Genomic DNA, 17,395 nt, shown 5'->3' on the forward strand with positions numbered 1-17,395 from the left:
GTTCACCAGCACCTTCTCGAGGGTAATTAATGATGGGGGATAAATGTTGGACTCACAGTCCACATCTCAAGGACAAATGAAAAAAAATTTCAGCAGTCCCAGAAGGCAACCAAAGCCAAAGGTACTTTTCTTCAAGTGAATAATCAATTAAGAACATTTCCCCAAGTGATCTTTTCCTAGGATATCCTCAGCAAACTCCTTCTTCATCGTTAATTGCATACTTCTTATCTAGGAGTTGACTGTCAAGGACACACTTGTGTGCGGAAAGAGTCATTGAATTTCATAGCCCAGAAAGAGGCCCTTCAGCCCTTTGTTCTGCAATGACCATTAAGAACCTATCTGTTCTAATCACATGGTCAGTAGCCTTTTATGCTATTCCATTTCAGGGCTCATCTAAATACTTCTTATGCTGAAGATCAGTCCCAAACATGCGGATTTTCATTCTATCACTCCACCACTGGCAACCTGGTCTTCAGCTGTCTAAGTTTGGAAATCCCTCCCAAAAGTCCTCTATCTCTCGGTTTCTCTACCTCTCCCTCCTCCTTATAGATGCTCTTTAAAACCATGTCTTTCGACAAAACTTTTGGTCAACTCTCCTCAGGGAGGGTTGGTGTCAAATTTTATTTGTTAGTTCTCCTGTGAAGCACCTTGGGATATTTTAATACGTTAAAGGTGCTATAGTAATGCAAGTGATGGTTGTTATTGCACCATCACTGCCAATGTAGGTACTACATCCACGTAACTCCCACCCACCCTCTCTGCTGCTAGTTTTAAATCCCGTCATATTCTTCAGGCTCCGAGTCTCAAAACAGCATGTTGTTAATTTATGAGTGATATAATAAGAACATAAGGAACGAGAGCAGGAACAGGTCATGCTGTCTGCTCTGACATTCCATAAACTAGGATTGGGGAATAGCCAATGTTGTTCCTTTGTTTAAAAAGGGTAGCAAGAATAATCCAGGTGATTACAGGCCAGTGAGCCTTACGTTAGTGGTAGGGAAATTATTGGACAGGATTCTTTGAGGCAGGGTTTATTCCCACTTGGAAATAAATGGACGCATTAGTGAGAGGCAACATGGTTTTGTAAAGGGGAGGTCGTGTCTCACAAACTTGATCGAGTTTTTCAAGGAAGTGACAAAGATGATTGATGAGGGTAGGGCAGTGGATGTTGTCTACATGGACTTCAGTAAGGCCTTTGACAAGGCCCCTCATGGCAGACTGTGACAGAAGGTGAAGCCGTATGGGAACAGAGGCGACCTGACAAGGTGGATACAAAACCAGCTCAGTCAAAGAAGACAGAGGATAGGAGTGGGAGGGTGCTTTTCTGAATGAATAATCTACTTATCCTGGGATGCTATGGGGCAGTTTAGCATGGCCAATCCAACTAACCCACACACCTTTGGTGTGTGGGAGGAAGCTAGATCCTCTGGAGGAACCCCGTGCAGAATCATGGAGAATGTGCAAATGCCACACGGTCACCCAAGGCTAGAATCACCCAAGTCCCTGGTGCTATGAGGCAGCAATGCTGCCCACATGTTTTCCTTCCCTAAAGAACATTAATAAACCAGGTTTTTTTTTAGAACAATTTGCAATAATCCCAGGTTTGCAATGAATTTGAAACACGTGGTGGTGGGATTTGAACACTGATCCCCAGAGTGTTACCCCAGGCCTCTGGATTACTAGCCCAGTTACAATATCACTACATCACCACCTCTCCAAATGAAGTGCACTGAAAATGTAAGAAACACAGTGACTGATTTGGTAACAGTTAGTTTCCATGAGTTGCAATGTAATAATGGCCTGTTTTTATGATACTGATTGAGGCATAAATATCAGCCAGCTCACTACAATTGGATCTTTCACGTGTGCTACATATTTCATAGATTGCAGGTTACCTTAAGAGATAATCACATGACTTCATGGTAATGTCATTAGTGTGCTGCCACAGGCTGCAGTTTTATTTTTAGTTTTGTCTTCTGTGCAGAGCAGAGTAGATCTCTCTCAATAAAACCTGTTGTGTGTTAGTTTAAACCTACATGTGCAAGCCAAGTCTTTTATTTCTGTGTAAAACCCACAACTCCTAACATAGTTAGGACACCACGATGTTCACCTAAACAGGACGGATAGGATCTCAGTTTAGCACCTCATCCAAAAAATGGTGACCACAACTGCGTGGCACTCCCTCGGTTCTGCATGGGAGTGTCAAAGGAACACAGGAACATAGGAATTAGTGGTAGTGGTAGGAGAATTCAGCCCTTCGAGTCTGCTCTGTCATTCAGTCAGATCATGGCTAATCGCCCCCTGGTCTCAAATCCACCTCCCCACCTGTTCCCTATATCCCCCTTTTTTTTGTTAGAAATACACCTATCTCCTTCTTGAAACCAGTCAACAATTCAGACTGTTGGAGGGCCGAAGGGCCTGTTTCTTGTGCTGTATTGTTCCTTGTACTCCACTGTGCTATGGGGCAGTAAGTTGCACAAATTCACCACCTTCTGCGAGAAGTAGTTACCTTCTCATCTCAGTTTTAAAATCTACCACCTCTCAATCCATACCTGTAACCTCTTGTTCAAGATTGCCCCAGAAGAGGAAACATTTGGTTTACATTTACTTTATCAATCCCTTTTAAAATTTTATACACTGGACATAGCTTGAAGGGATGAATTGCCCTATCTGGAAATATGGAAAGGGGTAATGGTGGTAATTGTGCATTTTAAAATAGGAAGGAGAAGGAGAAGAGTGGCATGGTGGCACGGTAATCAGCTAACTCACTCCTCCAGGGACCCGGGTTCGATTCCCAGCTTGGGTCACTGTCTGTGCGGAATTTGCACGTTCTCCCCGTGTCTACGTGGGTTTGTTCCGGGTGCTCCTGTTTCCTACCACAGTCCAAAAGACGTGCTGGTTAAGCATATTGGCCTTGCTAAATTCTCCCTCAGTGTAGCTGAACAGTGTGGCGACCAGGGGATTTTCACTGTAACTTCATTGCAGTGTTAATATAAGCCTACTTGTGACTACTGAATAAAACTTTAACTTCTAGAATCGGGAGAAAAGTCAATATTATCGAAGCTGAAGATCTTCAAAATTCACCTGTGCAAAGTGCAAAAACACTTCATGTGCTCACATTCCTGCACCATTTTAATGGGGTTGTTAAACAGATGATTTTATTGTGTTTTTTGCCAGGATGAAAAAAGATGCTATTTTAGAGTACAAAACAGCTAAAAGCTGAACCTTGAACAGCAGGATTGAAAGACAAGACTCTGGGCTATGCTACAAATCGATGCAATGCTGCAGTTATTGATTCAGACGAGAAAGGATTGAAAACCAGCTGCTCCAACTGTAAATGTTCACAGTTGTGCCATAAATTGTTAATTTTTTTTTCATTCTGTGTTGGTACAACTGAGACCTGATCACTGGGAAGATGAGAGTAATGTGGTGACATCCATCATTCTGCATTTCCTTCCTCATTACCGACATCTCTTTAATAAAGATTAATGAAGAATGTGTGGATAAAGCCATCCATTCTTCACTCTCTGCACCTTAACAAAGGTCTCAGTGGGAGGTCCCTGATGTTGTCTTTTTACTAATGCAGAATGAGTTTATCAAACTGTGGGGAGAGAATTACCATCAAACACCATCATTCTTGAGTCTAGCTTCTTGATTGTTCAAGTAGTTCCTTTTTGGAAATAAATATTAATTTCCTTCTTCTCTGTATACATGGGGAGGGTAGTCTTACAACACCAGCTTAAAGTCCAAACAGGATTATTTGTAGCAAAAGCCACAAGCTTTCGGGTCAGGAGTTCCCAGCCAAGGGACAGCCTGTCCCGAAAGCTTGTGGGGTTTTTTTATTCCAATTTAATCCAATCAAAGCCAATTCAGAGTCTCAACAAGTTGAGACGTTCCCAATCCAAGTGACAAGACAGGGCTCTCACCTCCTGCCTCGGGCTTGATCTACATGATCCAAGCTGATTGGATTAGGTATAGCTCCTCCTCCAAGGCTTGATCTCATTTGCATCTGAGCCCAAAGGCCGAGATGTCGCTTTAAAAAATTGCTTCAAATGAAGCTAAAACGTTATCTAATGTCTTCAACCAAGTACAGCATGTCGATACTACACTTGATCTGAGCCAAAAGGCCGAGAAGCGAACGACAAATAAACCTGTTTGGACTTTAAGCTGGTGTTGTGCAATTTCTTTCTGTCTTATCCCAGTCCAACGCCGGCATCGTCACATCGAGGGTAGTCTTACCAGCTTGTCATGCCAGTCAATCTGTCTGGCAAGCCAGTAAGATTGTGAGAGAGGTGAAAAACTGGGTCCATGCGCAGTTCCTCACCTCTTGAGATGAGACCAAGCACTGGAATGCCAGCCTGATCTGCCCCCTTTCTGGGAAGGACATGAAAGTGAGACCAGGACATAATCATCCGGGCTCACTTGCCTTAATGGCCTCGCCGGTTTAGGTCCTCAGCGGTGAAGGTCATGTCTGGTGCCCGGCAACAGGCTCTGGACAAATGATATTTGCCACGGTCACCATTTTAATGAGACTGCCATCCAATTCCAGATCTCACCAATTGAAATTCAAACTGTCCCTGGTTTGGTTTTGGAACCTGTGAGCACAGGGCAATTTGCCTGAGCCTCTGGGTAACTAGTCCAGCGGTACCACCTCCTTGGCATCGCCAATGCCACCCTCTCCCTGCGCGCCTAACATTATGACCATTATGAGAGAAACAATGGTCACAGCGATGCCAACTACTTTGAATCGACTCAGATAAGAGATATCACAGACAGTAATTCAGATGACAGCAGATGCATTGCAGAAGTTATCAGCACAGAAATGACAACTAGTGAGTCTTGAGATTACAGAATGAGGTCCCCACATGTATGAAAGAATACAGACTGTGCGCAAACTCAGTAACTCAATACCTCGTAACCTGAGACCTCAGTAGAGTTCTGACGGACAACTGACTGGAAAGGGAGTCATATTTTCAATTGACCATTAAGCTGTGCATTAACTTTAGCACCTTTGAGCATTCAGGGATGAATGCAGTAGAATTAGACATTCTTGTGAATATATTAAACAAAAACGAATAAAATTTTTATTGAATCAATTTTTAACTGCTCTTTAATCCACTTCCTGTGCATTAAAAGTAATTCCCCCCCCTTTTTATTGCGCAGTTTACAGACATGGGCCGTGAATTTATTCAACGAGCATCTCCCACTACATTACTGAATTAGAAACTATAAAGGAAAAAAAATGCTCAAATCACCAGTTAATAATCTATTCAAGCACCATAAAGAATGAACTTGCATTTATATAATGTCTCAGAACGTCCCAAAGTGCTTCATAGAAATTGAAGGATTAGGAAATTTGTGGTTACTTGAGAGACCACAAATAAGTGAGTTTAGCAGGTTGCTTAAAAGAATGGACGTCTTCATAGTAATAAATAACAAAGCTTAACAATAACAATAACTCAGAAGGACAGGAATAACTCTGAAAACAGGAGCACTAGTAAAATGTCTCATCCTCTGGCAGACTGCAAAAACCCCACCAAAGCCTGCATATGCTCAGAACCCTCAACGTATAACAATAACGTAGGACAAAGTCTTACCGGAACACTCTGAACTCAAAATGACACTCAGTAGCACTTCTCCCCCCCTTCAACTGGTGCGCTCTCAACAACCTCTCTCTCAATCTGAACAAAATGAAGGAGGTAGTCATCGACTTCAAAATGTGGAGGACATGCACCTGTCTACATCAATGGGGGGAAAGTGGAAATAGTCGAGAGCTTCAAGTTTTTAGGTTACCAAATCACCAACAACCTGTCCTCATAGAATCATAGAACCCTACAGTGCAGAAAGAGGCCCTTCAGCCCATTGAGTCTGCACCGACCATAATCCCACCCAGGCCCTACCCCCATATCCCTACAGATTCTACCTGCTAATCCCTCTAAGCTAAGCATCCTAGTATACTAAGGGTCAATTTTAGCATGGCCAATCAACATAACCCACACAGCTTTGGACTGTGGGAGGAAACAGGAGCACCCAGAGGAAACCCACGCAGACACGAGGAGAATGTGTAAACTCTACACAGACAGTGACCCGAGCCGGGAGTTGAACCCAGGTCCCTGGAGCTGTGAAGCAGCAGTGCTAACCACTGTCCTGGCTCCCCCCCCCCATGCCAACACTATAGTTAAGAAAGCCCACCAACGCCTCTACTTTTTCAGGAGGCTAAGGAAATTTGGCATGCCAGCTACTACTCTCACCAACTTTTACAGATGCACCATAGAAAGCATTCTTTCTGGTTGTATCACAGCTTGGTGTGGCTCCCGCTCTACCCAAAGTGGCAAAAATCTACAAAAGGTTGTGAATGAAGCCCAATCCATCACACAAACCAACCTCCGATCCATTGACTGTCTTTCCGCTGTCTCAGAAAAGCAACCAGCGAAATTAAGCACCCAACACACCCGAACATTCTCTCTTTCACCTTCTTCCATCGGGAAATTGATTCAAGAGTCTGAAGTCACATACCAACTGACTCAATAACAGCTTCTTCCCTGCTGCCAACAGACTTTTCAATGGGCCTTCCTTGCATTAAGTCTCTACACCCTAGCTGTGACTGGAACACTACATCCTGCACTCTCGCCTTTCCTCCTCTATGTATGATATGTTTTGTCTGTATAGTGCGCAAAGTAAAAGTACTTTCACTATATACTAAAAAAAGTTTTTAATAGTCACAAGTAAGGCTTACGTTAACACTGCAATGAATTTTACTGTAAAATTTCCCTAGTCGCCACCTGTTCAGGTCAGTGCACCTAACCAGCACGTGGGAGGAAACCGCGCAGACAACATGCAAACTCCACACAGACAGTGACCCAAACCGGGAATTAGAACCCAGGACCCTGGCACTGTGAGGCAGCAGTGTTAACTACTATGCTACCATGCCGTCCAACACTAATACATGTCATAATAATAAATCAAATCAAATAGACTAAAATGTATTTAAATTCATGCATGTCAAGTTCACACTTTTTCACCGATAGTGGCAGGTAACATCTCAAACTGAGATTACACCAGCGCATATTTCATTTCCAGCCTCTTCCGAGATGTAGCAGCCAGGATGTGATTTATGCCCACAATGAATTTGGGCCATTAGATCTTACTCATAATGTTTTGAGTCCCTCAAAACTGATCCACTCTTCAATAACATCACAACTGTTGCAGGTAAAATAATACCTCTGAGACAGTGAGTCAAAATACAGCGGTTTTTATTACAAAACTCTGGCGTCTTATTCCAGAATTTTGGGAGAAACTGATTCCTGACAATGGATTACCAGACTTCTCATAGAACACAAACACAAGTGGGTATTTATACATTATGAGCTCCAGCAGGAATCATGATTCAAAGTTCCAATTCCTGCCAGACCTCCAGTTCTTGCTCCCTGGGTCGCGATGCAGTCCCAGAGTTAATCAGGAATTACAGTCCTCTAGTCAGGACACAGGGAACCCTTCTGCAGCAGTACCGGCATTCCTGTCTTTGAAGATACTTGTGCGATCGTGGCTGTCCCAGCAGGACTCTTCCTGATAAAAGCTGATGTCGCGTTCTGCCATCAGCAGCTGTCAAAAGCCAATATTGTAAACTACCATCTGTGTAACGATGTCTAACTAACACAAATAGGTAAGATTTACAAAGTCTACAAAATAACAGCCACATTAAACTCCCTGTCTTTATACAAATGGGAGTTAAACCATGTGAGACATGAACAAATAACTTACATTAATGTCAGGAGCGGTATGAGCTAAAGGAAATCAGCTATGAGGAAGGGTTATGTTTGCGACATATTCCAGATACAAAATCTATTAATCCTTTCCCTTCAGGTACAAAGTGCATTCACCTTTTCCCTACTTCAACAACTGACCTGAACTTGAACTCAACACTTTCTCTTTACTGCCAATACCCTTTGCCACCCTTATCAGCGAAGAATCTAGCAAGCTCGGTCTTCATAACATGCAATGACTCAGCTGCTACCACTCTCTGGGGAAGAGAGTTCCACAGATTCATGACCCACTCATAGAAAATGCATCTCATGCCCCACACCTACGGGTCAGTATGGAGTTGGACCGAACTGTGTGTACAACCAAGTATGGGGACAACTTCCAGCCTTAAACCCTTTACTGTATTTATGTGTGTAATCCTTGTAGTTAATAAATAAATATATACATTAAATCTACTTAAGCCTACAAAGACTTCATTAAGACCTACCAAACGGTACTCTGCAACAGCTCCAGGGATATAACAGAGGAAAGGGACTAATCCAACTGCCCTATCGAGACTGCACGGACACGGGGGGGGGGGGGGGGGTAGGAGGATCAGGTGCCTCTTTTTGTGTTTGTAATGAAGCTTTGACTCCATGGCCTCAAACGAAAAAAATATAATTAGCTTTGAAATCATTCATCAGAAGCTACCAAATATATGCACGTTTTCTCGCTTTCTTTCGTACCCATTACAAGATCAATGCGTTCAAATGTAAGAGAAATCAACAAGTTGCCCCTTTCATGGACCTAAGCTGTGATGTTAAAATAAAAGATCAAACCAACACAACATCATAGTCAGTGCTGATGTGACTCAGTGAAAACAAACCTGGACTGCTATCACTTTTGATTCAGTCCATTTACATTAAAAGCTGCTTCCTTGCCACGAATTCCAGAACAATCCAATATTTGTCAAGGCTACAGGGTTATTTTAAAGGATCCCTTGCTTTGAACTCCTGCAAGCTTCTTTGTCATGGTTCTCAGATCCAGCATCCCATGATGGGGGAGCTTTACAGGTTATAATTGCATTTGAAGCAGCTCGGAGAAAGTTCATTCAACTAGTGCCTGGATGGAGGGAGTTATCTCGCGAGGCAAGGTTAAGCAGCTGGGGCCTGTATCCATTGGAGTTTCAATGGATGAGAGGCAATCTTATTGGAGTACATACCCTGAGGGGAGTGGACAGGTTGGATGGTGAGAGGATCAAATTGGAACATGGAATGGTAGAGCACAGGAACAGGCCCTCGTGCCAAATTAAACTAATCCCCTCCGCCTGCCCTTGGTCCATATCCCTCTATTCTTTGCATATTCATGTGCTTAAACCCCGTATCGCCCCTAACGTATCTGCCTCCACCACCACCCCTGGCAGCTTGTCCCAGACATTTACCACTCTCTGTGTAATTAACTTGCCCCTCATATCTCCTTGAACTTTTCGCCTTCACCTTAAGTGCATGTCCATTAATATTAAACATTTCAACTCTGGGAAAAAAGATTCTGACTGTCAATGCTATCTATGCCTCATATAATTTTATAGTATTCTATCAGGTCTCCCCTCAGCCTCCACCGCTCCAGAGAAAACAACTCTAGCTTGCCCAGCCTCTCCTTACAACTCATGCCCTCTAATCCAGGCAGCATCCTGGTAAATCTCTTCTGCACACTCTCCAGAGCCTCTAATCCTTCCTGTAATGTGGCAACCAGAGTTGAATGCAGTATTCTAAGTGCAAAGTTTTATAAACCTGCAGTAGGACATCCTGATTTTGTACTCACTGCCCTAAATACAAGCATGCCATATGTCTTCTTTACCACCCTATCTACTTGTGTGACCACCTTCAGGGAACTATGGACTTGGATTCCAAGATCCCTCTGTACATCAATGCTGTTCAGCGCCCTGCCAGTAACTACATACTTACCCTTAACATTTGATCTCCCAAAGTGCAGCACCTCACACAAGCCCAGATTAAACTCCACCTGCCATTTCTCCACCTATATTTGAAGCTGACCCCACTGTACCCTTTGACAGCCTTCTACACTATCCACGATGCCACCTATCCTTGTGTTTCCAGCAAACTTACTAACCAACCCATCTATATTTTCATTCAAGTCATTTATGTATACCACAAACAGCAAGTAGGGGACAACAGTATAAAAATAAGCTCAAACTTAAGCTCATAGAATCCCTACAGTGCAGAAGGAGGCCATTTGGCCCATTGAGTCCGCATGATCGTAATCCCACCCAGGCCCTGTCCCCATGCATTTACCCTAGCTAGTCCCCTTGACACTAAAGGGAAATTTAGCATGGCCAATCCACCTAACCCGCACATCTTTGGCCTGCGGGAGGGAACCGGATACAGGGGGAGAACATCCAAACTCCACACAGACAGACAGTCACCCAAGCTGGGAATCGAACCTGGGTCCCTGGCGCCGTGAGGCAGCAGTGCTAACCACTGTGCCACCGTGCCACCCACAGGATGGAGACGAAGGCACTGCTTCTCTCTCAGTAGGGCACGGGGTTATGAATTCTCTTCCCCAGAGAGCAGTGTACGTCAATGAATATTTTTAAGGCTGAGTTAGAAAGATGCTGGATTAACAAGGTGATCGAAGGTTAGCAAGGAGAGTGGAGTTGAGTGGTCAGTCAGATCACCTCTGATGGTGGAGTAGGCTTGAGGGGCTGAATGGCCTACTCCTGCTCATAACTTATATATTTGCATGTGTGTTCCAGGTAGGAACATAGAGGTGTTGACCAGTCGAACTAACAAGACAAAAGATGATGGGGGTGATTCTTCCAAAACAATTCCAAGTGCCGAATTCATGTAAAAACCGGAGTAAATCCCAGTGGTTTATTCAGCGGGAGTTTCAAAATGAATCTCCCGCACTCTGTGCACTGCAGAGAGCGTCAGTGTGAATCCCACTGAAAATGTGTGGGTGGGGCCAATTCCTGTTGGAGAGGCCGGCAGCATAGCGCTGAACGGGGCACTGCGCCCGCGCCAATCTGTCAGCGCCAAGATCAACACATGCGCAGTAGCTCCTGCCTGCCGGCTCCCGATTTCTGGCCAGTTCAATCTCTAGCCTGCCCTGCGTCCTCTGCATTGCAGCCCCTCCACCCCCCTTATACTCCAAACACTGGCCCACCCAAAACATGCCCAGGCCAGCCTCGACCCTGCCCCGTCCCCAGCCCACCTCAAATGTTCCCCACTCCCCCCCCACCCACCCGATCTCCCAATCTTCCCCATCCCCCTGGCAGTCCCGACACACTCCCCATTAACCATTCCGTAACACTGGCGTCCCTCTCTCCACCACTCGGCCCAAATGCAGAATGGCAGAAAGGCCCCTCCCACCCCACCAATCACCCCCCCAGAGGCTCCACCCCTCCATTAGGCCCTGCCCCATTAGGCCCTACCCCCTTAGTGTTGGAACTTGGCCCGTTGAGCAGTGCCAGGGGCCCAGGCTGGCACTGCCAAGGTGACAATTACCAGGCATCCCTTTACACCCACCACGCGACCACCCCCCCCCCAACTTGGCCTTGAGTGCCCCTCCTTCACTCCAGCTCTCCGGAAGTGGGGAGTTATTGTAAACCCCGCTGGAGTGAAACACTCCTGATGGGGAGGGAGAAGCTCCAGTCCCGGGCCAGCTAATTACATCAATAATTGATATAAATGCTCATTTGAATAATTTATTCACGTCCTCGCCAATTTCCAGCACTGGGGGATCTGCTCAGGCCTGGACGCCCAGGCAAATCATTAGAGTCTCCTCACCTGCCGCGCTAAAAAAGCCCTTGACAAGTGTCACAGCAGGGGTTTTGAACCAACTCAACTTCAATTTATTTACAAGGTCTTTTTTTATATTTGTTTTTATGGGATGTAGGCATCGCTGGCTGGGCCAACATTTATTGCCCATCCCTAACTACCCTCCATTTCAGACGACATTTTAGAGTCAACCATATTGTTGTGGCTGTGGAGCCACAAGTAGGCCAGGCCGGGTAAGGATGGCAGATTTCCTTCCCTAAAGGACATTAGTGAGCCAGATGGGTTTTTCCGATAATTAATGGTTTCATGGTCATGATTAGAATTTTGATTCCAGATATTTAATTGGATTCAAATTTCACCATCTACTCGTGGGTGGGATTGGAACCCGGATCCCCAGAGCATTACCCTGGATCTCTGGATTGCTAGTCCAGCGGTAATACAACTACATCACTGCCTCCCCAACAAGAGGTCACAGGTATAGGTTGAGAGGCGGTAGATTTAAAACTGAAATGAGGAGAAACGACTTCTCGCAGAGGGTGGTGAAAATTGTGGAACTCGCTGCCCCATCGTGGCATGGAATCTGAATCATTGAATGCTTTTGAGAAAGAGATCATAGAATCCTACCTTGCAGAAGAAGGCCATTCGGCCCAACAAGTCTGCACTGACCACAATCCCAACCAGGGCCTAGCCTCATAACCCCATGCATTTACCCTAGCTAGTCCACCTGACATTAAGGGGCAATTTAACATGGCCAATCCACCTGACCCATACATCTTTGGAGATTGAGATACTTCTGATAAAAAAAGGATAAGGGAACAAGGTGGGGAGGTGGATTTGAATCCAGGGTGATATCAGCCATGATCTGATTGAGTGGTGGAGCAGGCTCGAAGGGTTGAATTTGTCGACTTCAGCTCCTGGTTCCTACCTTCCTAGGTGTCACCTGATTGGAGGAGAGGTCAAACCTGCGAATGCCTTTGGTGAGGTCACAGCACCTCGTGACGAATCACTAAGAGACGCATTTACTCTACATACACAACAAACATGATCAAGGTAGACATTTTTAAAAATAGATTAGTTCTAAAAATGTCAGCAAAGATACAAATATCATCCATCTCTAGAGATTGGTGGCTTGTTATTGAACCAGACAAGAAAGGTGACACCTTGTTCATGAAGGTGATTTTTCCAGCGACATGTCAGGTGCAATAAGCGACATTATTGATGTGACCAGATAGAGAAGACTTTTGTTTTAAACATTGTTCCCATCTGGGTAATATTGGCTGACTTACCTCCTGTCCCTAGTTATCCTAATGGTTTTATTTTCTTTACTTTATATATTTAATAGTTACAAGTCGGCTTACATTGACACTGCAATACAGTCATTGTGAAAGTCCCCTAGTCGCCACATTCCAGCGCCTATTCAGCGCCTGTTCAGTTACAAGTGGTGTACCTCAAGGATCTGTTTTGGGGCCACTGCTGTTTGTCATTTTTATAAATGACCTAGATGAGGGTGTAGAAGGATGGATTAGTAAATTTGCTGACGACACCAAAGTTGGAGGAGTTGTAGACAGTGAGGATGGATGTTACAGTTTGCAGAGGGACATAGATAAGCTGCAGAGCTGGGCCGAGAGGTGGCAGATGGAGTTTAATACGAAAAAGTGTGAGGTGATTCACTTTGGTAAGAGTAACAGGAGTACAGAATATAGGGCTAATGGAAGGACTCTTAGTAGTGTTGACGAGCAGAGAGATCTTGGGGTACATGTGCATAGCTCCCTGAAAGTTAGCACCCAGGTTGATAAGGTTGAAAAGAAGGCGTACAGTGTGTTAGCTTTTATTGGTAGAGGGATTAAATTTCGGAGCCGTGAGGTCACGTTACAACTGTACAAAACTCTGGTGTGGCCGCACTTGCAGTATTGCGTACAGTTCTGGTCGCCGCATTATAAGAAAGATGTGGAGGCATTGGAAAGGGTGCAGAGGATGTTGCTTGGTATGGTGGGAAGGTCTTATGAGGAAAGGCTGAGGGACTTGAGGCTATTTTCATTGGAGAGAAGAAGGTTACGAGGTGACCTGATTGAGGCATACAAGATGATCAAAGGATTGGATAGGGTGGACAGTGAAAGCCTTTTACCTCGGATCGTGATGGCTAACACAAGGGGACATAGCTTTAAATTAAGGGGTGGTAATTATAGGATGGATGTCAGAGGTAGGTTCTTTACTCAGAGGGTAGTAAGGTCGTGGAATGCCCTGCCTGCAGCAGTTGTGGACTCGCCAACTTTAAGGGCATTCAAATGGTCAGTGGATAGGCATATGGATAACATTGGAATAGTTTAGGTTAGAGGGTCATTAGATTGGTTCCACTGGTCAGCGCAACATCGAGGGCCGAAAGGCCTGTACTGCGCTGTAATGTTCTATATGTTCTATTCGGGTACACCGAGGGAGAATTTAGCATGGCTAACGCACATAATCTGCACATCTTTGGAGGAAACCGGAGCACCTGGAGGAAACGCACGCAGATGCGGGGAGAATATACAGTCTCCACACAGACAGTTACTCAAGCCAGGAATCGAACCCGGGTCTCCAGCGCCGTGAGGCAGTTGTGCTAACCACTGTGATGGACCTACCCCTATCCTTTGAAATGAGAGTGCTGCTGTGACACTGTTAGAAGCTCCAGAATTTCGACCCAGCAAAGCTGAAGGAAGGGCTGTGCGTTTCCAGTTTCCAGGAGTTACGTATGATTTGTGGTTGGTGAATGGAGGAGAAATGCGAGAAACTAAAACAAGAGAGCCTGGTGCCCCAGAACACAGCCTATTAGAGAAAGTGCAAGAGCTAAAATGTAAGGTGTTATTAGTTCTTAATATAGCACAAAGCTTTGGGGGGTTTCTTTATTTGTGCGCAGGGAGCCAATCAGGATATCACTTCAGTGATATACACATTAACCAGCTGTTAGTTTTCTTTGCATCTGGATCCAATGACTTTTAGAACTGAAGCTGTTATGGTTGGGAGGAGTGATTTATCACAGTTGAATGTAAAATAGACTGTCGTAGATTAGGTTGATATTTATGCTCCACAGAAGACCTGCTACCACACGTGTGTTGCAAGGTTTGCGTTGCCTTTTCTTCAGCATTACCCCAGTATTGCCCCCGTTCACATTGCACCACCTAACTTCCTTTCTCACCAACATTTTTACCATCAAAGAAGGTTGATGTACCTCCATGGAATCATGGAACCCCAACAGTACAGGAAGAGGCCATTCAGCCCATTGAGTCTCTACTGATCGCAGTCTCATCTAGGCCCTATTCCCATAACCTCACACATTTACCCTTCTATACCCCTGATACTAGGATCAATTTAGCATGGCCAATCACCTAACCCACATGTCTTTGGACAGAGCACCCGAAGGAAACCTATGCAGACGTGGAAAGAAAGTGCAAACTTCACACAGACAGTGACTCAAGGCTGGAATTGAACCCAGGTCCCTGACACCGTGAGGCAAAATTTACACGCACATACGCTTTTCTTGACTTGATGGAATAACCATAGAATGCTACAGTGCAGAAGGAGGCCACTCAGCCCATCAAGTCTGCACTCACCACAATCCCATCCAGGCCCTATCCTCATAACCCCATGTATTTACCCTGTTAATCCCCCGACACAAAGGGGCAATTTAGCATGGCCAATCAATGTAACCCACACATCTTTGGACTGTGGGAGGAAACCCACGCAGACACGGATAGAACATATAAACTCCACACAGACAGTTACCCATGGAATCATATGATCTGTAGAATCCTTACAGAGCAGAAGGAGGCCATTCGGCCCATTGAGTCTTCACTGACACTCCGAAAGAGCATCTTACACAAGCCCATTCCCCCCCATCCTATCCTCGTAACCTCACTCATTTACCCCGTTAGTCCCCTAACCTACACATCTTGGGACATTAATGGACAATTTAGCATGGCCAATCCACCTAACCTGCACATCTTGGGACACTAATGGACAATTTAGCATGGCTAATCCACCTAACCTGCACATCTTGGGACACTAATGGACAATTTAGCATGGCCAATCCACCTAACCTGCACATCTTGGGACACTAATGGACAATTTAGCATGGCCAATCCACCTAACCTGCACATCTTTGGACTGTGGGAGGAAACTGGAGGTCCTAGAGGAAACCCACACACACACAGGGAGTGGTGCAAACTCCCCACAGACAGTCACCCGAGGCCGGGATTGAACACAGCCCCCTGGTGCTGTGAGGCAGCAGTGCTAACTACTGTGCCACCCTTATAACTACTAAAGGCTCTGTGCACATAGTGAACATTGCAGGGTGATTTTATGTGCAGAATGATTTAAGAGTCAGAGATTGATGCAGAGCGCAGTATCTGTCAGACTGCAGTCTAATTCAAGGCAAAGAGAGCTGTGTTGGGGAAATCAATGTTATCTAACGTGTTAAGTTGGGCTAAAGAAGTCAATAATCTTCCTCAGAAGCTTTTTAATCTGATCATTACACGTCAGTGAGAAGTTCAGGGAAACTGTCAGCCTGTTGATGGCACGGATCGCCTGGTTTGTGGAGATGTTAGTGGGAAGTATGGAAGGCGCTGAGTCATTGCAGGATGGGGATTCGGGGATAGACTAGGATGAGGAATGGAGGCTCGAATAATTTCCAGTGACATGGAAAGAAGCTTATTTACTGTCATTCGGTCAAAGTCTGTGTCTAAATCTGCTATCGTGAGAGTGCAAAAAGCATCTCACAAACCAAGGAAAGGAAAAACAGTTTGCCAAGGCCAACTGCCACACTCCTCAGGTAGTTCCCTAACCATCTGTACTATGGTGGCACAGTGGTTAACACTGCTGCCTCACAGTGGCAGGGACCTGGGTTCAATTCCCAGCTTGGGTCACTATCTGTGTGAAGTCTGCATGTTCTCCTCGTGTCCGCATGGATTTCCTCCGGGTGCTCCGGTTTCGTCCCACAGTCCAAAAGACATGTTGGTTAGTTGGATCGGCCATTCTAGATTCTCCCTCAGGGTGCCAGAGTGTGGTGACTAGGGGATTTTCACAGTAACTTCACTGCGGTGTTAATGTAAGCCTACTTGTGACACTAATAAATAAACTTTGTTCTTCTATTCACACATTCTGATCACTTAATGGGCGCTTTTAGCGCATTTATCTTCACCATTTACATTCCTTTTGTCCAATTACAGCCCTCCCTCCTCTACCCCACTCTCATTGTATAAATTTTGGTTTTCTCTGCCTTCAGCTCTGACGATGGGTCATCCAGACGCAAAACATTGGCTCCACTCTGTCTCCACGTACGCTGTCGGACCTGCTGAGATTCCCCAGCATTTTCTGCTTTTGTTTCAGATTCCAGCAACCGCAGTATTTTGCCATGATCTTAGGAACGGAAGAACTCGCATTTGTATAGCACCTGTCTGAGTTACGTTCTATCCCAAAGCGCTTTACAGCCAATGAAGTGATTTTGAACCGTCATAACGTAGGAAAAGATGCCAGTTAGTTTGTGTGCTGCAAGGTTCCGCACAGCTGATCTCTTTTAGTACAGGATAAATAAGGGGTAAGGACACAGGGGAGATCTCCCCTTCCTCTTCCTCGAATACTGGCCTCTAAATATTTTGCCCCTATCCAAGGGGACAGACACTGCCTCGGTGTAATGCCTCATCGTAAAGACAGCAGCTCTGACAGTGCAGCACTCACACAGCAGCATCCCAGATTGTGGCCAAATAGGCCAGGAACCTGAACCCTGGAATAAAAAATGAATGCTTAAATTGAGAGCGACATAGACGCAGCAAATACCACTCATTTGGAATGAATAATTTGTTTTAGTTTAGAAATGACATTTATTA

At 45.1% G+C, this 17,395-nt stretch overlaps 1 non-coding gene and 1 pseudogene across 1 annotated transcript; one reads left to right on the forward strand and one right to left on the reverse strand.

Annotated features, from left to right (window-relative positions):
• The window catches only part of LOC145350220 (uncharacterized), a 114,590-nt pseudogene that overhangs the window by 45,867 nt on the left and 51,328 nt on the right, over positions 1 to 17,395 (forward strand).
• LOC145350431 (U2 spliceosomal RNA) lies at positions 3,948 to 4,139 on the reverse strand. The gene has a single exon (XR_013888207.1). It is a non-coding gene; the product is annotated as a U2 spliceosomal RNA (small nuclear RNA).

The sequence above is a fragment of the Carcharhinus amblyrhynchos genome, chromosome 11 (assembly GCF_965287045.1).
Source record: "Carcharhinus amblyrhynchos chromosome 11, sCarAmb.v2.hapA, whole genome shotgun sequence".
Classification (NCBI taxonomy): Eukaryota; Metazoa; Chordata; class Chondrichthyes; order Carcharhiniformes; family Carcharhinidae; genus Carcharhinus; species Carcharhinus amblyrhynchos.